Genomic DNA, 7,600 nt, shown 5'->3' on the forward strand with positions numbered 1-7,600 from the left:
AGATAGAAGTTACATTTTTAAAATAATTTATTATACATATGTAATTGAAAATTTAAAATAATAAAAAGACAAAGAAAGAAGGAAGAAATATATAGAAACAAAGAAATAAATTTTGAACAAAATAAGATAAATCTAATAAAATATATAATCACACTTTTACCATGAGTTTTGAACCCAAGAAAGAACATAAACAAAACAAAAAAAAAAATTTAGAATTTGATATATAGTTGATGATGATGTGAGAATGGTTATTTATAGGATTTCAAAGGATGAAAGTTACAGTTGTAAAATAATTTATTACACATATGCAATTGAAAAGGAAGGAAGAAATACATTAAAAAAATGAACAAAATCATTTATATTATAAAGCACAAGTCACTGTACCAATAAAACTTGACATGTCAGTAAAACTAAATTATTTTCTTAAAAAAATATACAAAACAAAAAGTGATTGTGGGGCAAAAATGAAAAAAAAAATCCTTTTTAATCGTAAGTAATTTTTATAACTTCCCGTACCTCCATGATCGTCTACATATTCACACAATAACTACTTTTCACTTTTTTAACTATATATTACAGTACTATTTTACAAAAACCAAAACCATTTTCTACGATTAATAAAAATCAAAACAAAATCCACAAACTAATCGTTGGCTCTGGGATGTTTATTTTTTCCATCTAAGGTAAATTTGGTGTTCAATTCATTTCTTTTTTGTCTCACGTTATTTTCTTTGCTTCTTCTTCCACAGCCTTCCTTCTATTTCCCAACTCTCACGTACATTTTTAATCTACCAGCCATTCTTACAAGATAAAATCATCCAAATATCGAGTTCCTCTTTCTTCGTCTTCAATGGTCCAGTACACGTCTCTCTTCTCTCTTAAATATTTGTTTTTTTTTCAAATTTTGAAAGAATTCCACATTCTCTGTAAAATACACAAAAAATTAGTAACATAATCCATAATATCTTAATATTATCCTAAGAGTAAGAAGAACTAGATATTTGACAAACGATGTTCAGGGATTACAGTTATAATTTATAGCGTGTTTGAATGAAAATAAATAGAAAAATAGTCGTATTTATGTAATTTCAGTTACAATTTAGTAGTAAAGTATGAATTTAGAGTATTGATTAACGTAGAAAATTATTAGAAATAAAGATATGAACATTTAGAACAATGTACTACTTTTTTTCTCTCAGGCACGTCTCCCAATGCTAGTTCACGTACTTTCCGTTCTACTCATTTCCACCGCAACTACTTTTCACAGCCGCATTCACCCACTGTCTCCGCCGTGTCTATGAGGAAAAGTTCACCGGAAAAATTTTTTTTCTCCCTTTTTTACAGCCCTCGCTGGGGGTGGCCCCACCCTCTCCCGCTCTCCTTCCTTCCTGAGAATTAAGCCCCATAATTCTTTCCCAGCCCCTGGAGACTAGCTGTTATTTGACTGTTATACTCATGTACTGTCAAGTAGTGCTCAGCTACTGGCTCTAGGGACCGCAAACCCTCTTTACTGCTTTATGCAGGCTTTGTGACCCGGCTCCCCCATTACCTCACCGTTGAGGATTTCTACTGTCCTCTTGGACCCATTCACCACGGATTCGTATTCCGACAAAACAAGCACTTGACACTCATTAAATCGTTTTCCCCCACTGACCCCACAATGTCGAACCGCTACTCACGACTGGAGAAAGGAAAATGGCCAGCTGGAGCCTACAAATACCAACGACGTTCTCCTCTAAGAATCCCAGAGTCGGATAACTCTGCTCTCATTGAGGACCCTTCCCTGCAGCGGGACCCTCGCCTAGCGCTAGAAAGAAGAAAACCAAACCAAGACAAACCAAAGCAAACTCAACAGGTGAGGGACCGTCTAGAAAACAGCTAAACCTCCACCAAGAGGCAGAGGTACAAAAAGCCCTCTACAAGGTACTAAATCAAGGAAGACCAGAGCTACTAGATCTCAGAACCCGCCAAAGAGGAAGTTGCGGATTGCTCCATCCTCCTCTGATCAGATACAAGAGGAGACCCTCCCTCAGAATGTGGCTCCCCTGAGTCAACCTTTAGTGACCGATACCGTTTCCTCCCTAGAGGGACAAAGGGATTTTCGGTCCCTAAAGATCTCTCTTCCTTAGCCATAGTGAGCTGGAACTGTCAAGGGCTGAGGAGCACCCTAACAGTTCATCGTCTAAAGGAAATCCACCAAACGATTTCCCCAGACCTTTTGTTTCTCATGGAAAATAAAAACGATGATGTTATTGTATCAGACACTCTTCTCGGAATGGGCTTTGTCAATGTGTTCACTGTCCCTCCCACTGGCCTCAGTGGTGGGTTGGCACTGCTGTGGAAAAATGGGATTGATATTGAAGTTCTCTCCATATCCACCAATGTTATTGACACTAATGTGAAGTTCAAGAAAAATTTCTCGGCCATCTTCTTTCTCTATGGTGCCCCACAAGCTGAAAACAGGCCCTTGGATGCTCACTGGGGATTTCAACGACATCTTAGATAACAGTGAGAAGGTAGGCGGTCCGCCGAGATGGGAAGGCTCCTTTCTAGTCTTCCGGAGCTTTGTATCGCAACAGGGCCTTTGGGATGTCAAGCATTCCGGTAACCCCTTATCCTGGAGAGGGAAGCGATATAATCATTTTATCCAATCTCGACTGGATAGAACTCTTGCCAATTGTGCATGGTCTGAAGCGTTCCCATCAGGGCGCTGTCGTTACCTCTGCTTTGAGGGCTCGGATCACCGACCTTTAGTTACATATTTCAATGACTCTAACCGTAAAAGACAAGGTATGTTCCGATTCGATCGCAACTTAACAGAGAAACCTGCAGTCACAGACCTAATCAAGGAATCATGGAAGCAAGATCTCAGTCCGTATACAATCCCAAAACTTGACACTTGTAGAAGAAATATATAGAATGGCTCAAAGAAAACCATGTGAACAGCTTCAAGGCCATTAAGCATAACCAAGTGGAGCTGGAAAAAGCTCTCTCCTCTTCTGTACCGGACCAGGACCTCATTGACTCAATCACTAAAACCCTTGAAGCGGCCTATAAAGAGGAGGAGAACTATTGGCACCAACGAAGTCGTATAAGTTGGCTACAGTGTGGAGACAGAAATACTGCTTTCTTCCATGCAGTCACCAGAGTGAGACGAGCTGTGAATGCCTTCTCTGTCATAGAAGACGACTAGGTCAATGAATTCTTTGAAGAAGATTACATAGCCAACACGTTCTCCCGAGTTTTCCAAGGTATCTTCTCCTCAAACGGGAACACTGACTTTCATACTGTTGGGGAAGTACTCAGGAGTAAGGTGACTGAAACGATGAATGAAGCTCTGATAGTGTTGCCAACGGATAAAGAGATAAAAGAAGCCGTCTTCTCCATCAATGCAAGCAAAGCTCCAGGACCAGATGGCTTCTCATCCAAATTCTATCAAGCGTATTGGCATATTATCGGCAATGATGTCTCTCGGGAAATCAAATCTTTCTTTGAATCAAGCGAACTGAACCAACGACACAACAAAACACATGTGTGCCTGATCCCAAAGATCACAGCTCCAAAGAGAGTAGGAGACTACAGACCGATTGCCCTCTGTACTGTCCACTATAAGATCATTGCTAAGATCCTCACTAAGAGACTACAACCATTCCTCTCCTCTCTCATCTCACCCCACCAGTCGGCGTTTGTCCCCAAGAGAGCCATATCAGATAATGTTCTAATAACTCATGAAGTTCTCCACTTCCTCCGAACGTCCTAAGCTAAGAAATATTGCTCAATGGCAATCAAAACCGACATGAGTAAGGCATACGACCGCATTGAATGGGGCTTCCTCCAAGAGGTTCTTACAAAACTTGGCTTCCATACAAGGCGGATCTCGTGGGTTATGGCATGTGTGAAGTCAGTTTCATACACGTTTCTCATCAACGGATCACCAAAGGGACAAGTTCTACCCACTAGAGGTCTCCGACAGGGGGATCCCCTATCCCCTTATCTCTTCATCTTATGCACTGAAGTCCTCTCTGGTTTATGTTCCAAGGCACAAGGAACAGGTTCTCTACCAGGAATAAAAGTGGAAGAGCTAGTCCACCCATCAATCACCTCCTCTTCGCTGACGATACAATGTTTTTTTGTAAGTCAAACCCGAGGTGTTGTGCAGCTCTTTCGCATATTCTGGATCAGTATGAAAAGGTATCAGGTCAGAGCATCAACCTGGCTAAATCAGCTATAACCTTCTCATCCAAAACGTCAGGAGAAACGAAACTGAAAGTTAAGCAAGCTTTGCAGATTAATCAGGAAGGAGGTATTGGCAAATACCTTGGTCTCTCGGAACACTTTGGCAGGAAAAAACGCGATATCTTCTCCAGTATCGTTGACAAAATCAGACAAAAGGGCCACAGTTGGACCTCTCGCTCTCTCTCTGGCGCAGGAAAACAGGTTCTCCTTCGATCATTGCTCCAATCAATGCCATCTTATGCAATGTCCTGATTTAAACTACCAAGCTCTCTTTGTAAACAAATCCAGTCAGCTCTCATTCGATTTTGGTGGGATGATAAACCGGAAAAGAGTAAGATGAGTTGGGTCGCATGGGATAAACTAACTCTCCCAAAGTTTGAAGGAGGTTTGGGATTCAAAGATATCGAAGCCTTTAATGATGCTCTCCTGGCAAAAATTGCTTGGCGTCTCCACACCAACCCTGATTCCCTTCTGGCTAAAATCCTGTTTGGTAAGTATTGCCACTCTGTGAATTTCTTAGAATGCACAACCCCAGCTGCGGCGTCCCATGGGTGGAGAGGGATCCTTATTGGCCGAGACCTCCTTAGGAAAGGCCTTGGCTGGTCTATTGGTGATGGAGCTTCTGTTCGGGTATGGCAAGTCCTTGGTTATCTCGTCTCAGTCCCCAAGCACCCACTGGTCCACCGAACCGAGATGATTCCTCTTTACTGGTAAAGGACCTCATGTTCCCTAACTCAACTGAGTGGAACCCTGCAACCATTAGAGCAATCTTACCTCAGTATGAAGATACCATTCTCTCCATCAGTACAAGTGAGCGACACCACCAGGATTCCCTACTATGGCTCCCTGAAAAATCTGGTCAATATACTACGAAAACGGGTTATCATCTAGCCCGAAAAGCTCCCTCTTCTCATTCACCTATCATGCGTGGTGATCAACCCTTTAACTGGAACAAGAATATCTGGAACCTGAAACTTAGCCCAAAATTAAAAACCTTTCTATGGAAAGGGGCAAGCGGAGCTCTCTCTCTGGGCAATAATCTTGCTAAGAGAGGATTACTGAATGCTATTGAATGTAAACGGTGTGGACAAAAGGAAGATGAACTTCACCTGTTTCACACCTGTCCATTTGCTCAGAAAGTTTGGGAAGCTGCTCCGCTGCATCTGCAAATAGGCTCTGGTACGTTCCCAGATTTTCACTCTCTATTATCTGCTTCCCTCCGAACAACTGTATTGCCCCCAACAGGCATCACCTCCACCCAGTTACCCCCTTGGATAATGTGGAACCTGTGGAAAGCCAGAAACTACCTCTTCTTTGAGGGCCGTCACTTCTCTGCTCAGGATGTTGTTAACAAATCCATTAGATAAGCTGGGGAATTCGAAAGGGCTCAGGCACTTGTACCGAAGCAGCTTCCAAAGGCAATCAAGCCTCCTGTGAGACCAGCCCCCATGGACGCCTATAAATGTTTTGTTGATGCAGCTTGGTGTCGGATAACGGGAATCTGTGGACAAGGCTGGACGTTGTATGATCCGTCTGGGCGACCACCTCTCTTCTTTTCCACTTTCCGAACATTTGTTCAATCTGCCCTCGCTGCGGAAGCTTTGGCTATGCAAAGTGTCTTCTTTATGCTTAGTATGAATCCGGACTTCTCGCATATCAAAAAGCTGGTGATGTACTCGGACTCACAAGTCCTCATCAATTCTCTGATCTCAAAAGCATACTCCAAGGAGTTAAATGCTGTTGTTTTCAAATTTGTCCCTCGATTGGACAATGTTGTGGCAGATGCTCTATCAAAATGTGCCCTTAGGGCAGATACCTCTTCCTCCCTTCGTGGAGTGTAAACTCTGTTCCGTTTCTTTTCTTAATACTAGATGAATACCCGCTATGCGCGGGCTTTATGGTTTACCGTTTTTAAAATAATTTAATTTGCTACTAATTTGTTTTTTATGTAGAGTTTATCTTTGTTTTTTTTTTATTTGTGAAAATCTTGAAAAATATAATTTGAAGTTGATTGTTTTAATACTTCACATAGGTTTTCTCATTTTGTAATTGAATTATTATATACATGTATGAACAACTTTGTCTTGAGAGATTTAAACATTCTACAATTCTTGTCTAAAACTTCAAAAGAAAATATTTTAAATGAAAGATTGATCTAAAGATGCATATTTTGTAACAAAGAGTTTTTTGGTTGAATAAATTTTACATTCATTCAAAAAAAAAGCTTAAGTATTTAGATATATTCATACTTAAGCTTCTCAATTAAATACTATGATACACAAATATTTTCTATTTATCAAGAATTGTAGATTGGCTAAACTCTTTAATAGATATAATTAAGATAGACATCTTCTTTTTATGTCAGCTCTTCAATTTTTTTAATATAACTCTAGAATTTGGTTTTTAATAAGAATTTCATTCAGTTTTCATTTTTGACAACTTTCTAAATATTAAAATAGGAAAACCAACAGTCATGAATTTATTCAACTAACCAATATCTCTATCACTATTGCAACTTTTCAAACTATTGACAAATTTGTAATGCTTAAACCATATGCCAATACATTCATGGTTTACGCCAAAAGGAAGAAGTGGTGCTTTGATTCACTCCCGATGCATTTTTGTCTTTTGGTGATGCATCTATTTTTTTGGGACATGTTCTAAGTTTCTCTAAATTAGTTATGTAAGTATTGAAACTGTTTGTGATTAAAAAAAAAAAAAAAAAAAAAAAAAAAAAAAAAAAAAAAAAAAAAAAAAACAGAAAAAATGTTTCATATTCCTTTAAGTTTACCTATGTTTGCTTTTAATAAGAATAGATAGGTGACACTCTCTCCAATACTGATGTGTCACTCAAATGGAGAGAGTTGGCCATCTTTCATAATATAGATTATTCTCAGTTTGCCCAAAAAAAAAGTGTAGATTAATGTACATTGTTATAATTTTACTTAATTAAAAATAAATATTATTTTTTAGAAATTAAATGCTAAATGGACCAAGGAGAGAATGAATAATTGTTTTTTACAGCCACCAAAAATTTATAATACATATGTAATTGAAAATTAAAAATATAAGAAGACAAATAAGAAAGGAAAAAATACCCAAAAACAAAGAAATAAATTTGAACAAAATATAAGAGAAATCTAAAAAAAATATAATCACACTCTTACCATGAGTTTTGAACCCATGCAAGAACATAAACAAAAGAAATAATATTTAGAATATGAGATATGGTGGATGATGATGTGAGAATGGTTATTTATAAGATTTCAAGGGATGAAAGTTATATTTCTAAAATAATTTAATATACATATGTAATTGAAAGTTAAAAGTAATAAGAATACAAAGAAGGAAGGAAGAAATACAT

At 38.7% G+C, this 7,600-nt stretch overlaps 1 long non-coding RNA gene across 1 annotated transcript; it reads right to left on the reverse strand.

The window, feature by feature from the left end:
* Positions 1 to 1,059: 1,059 nt before the first annotated feature.
* On the reverse strand, positions 1,060 to 6,041 carry LOC147947776 (uncharacterized). The gene is made up of 3 exons (XR_015594523.1): positions 5,346 to 6,041; positions 4,318 to 5,204; positions 1,060 to 4,173 (listed from the first exon to the last, which is right to left on the reverse strand). It is a non-coding gene; the product is annotated as an uncharacterized LOC147947776 (long non-coding RNA).
* Positions 6,042 to 7,600: the final 1,559 nt, after the last annotated feature.

This window comes from Camelina sativa, chromosome 3 (assembly GCF_030686135.1).
Source record: "Camelina sativa cultivar CO46 ecotype springtype chromosome 3, ASM3068613v1".
NCBI classification, from domain to species: Eukaryota; Viridiplantae; Streptophyta; class Magnoliopsida; order Brassicales; family Brassicaceae; genus Camelina; species Camelina sativa.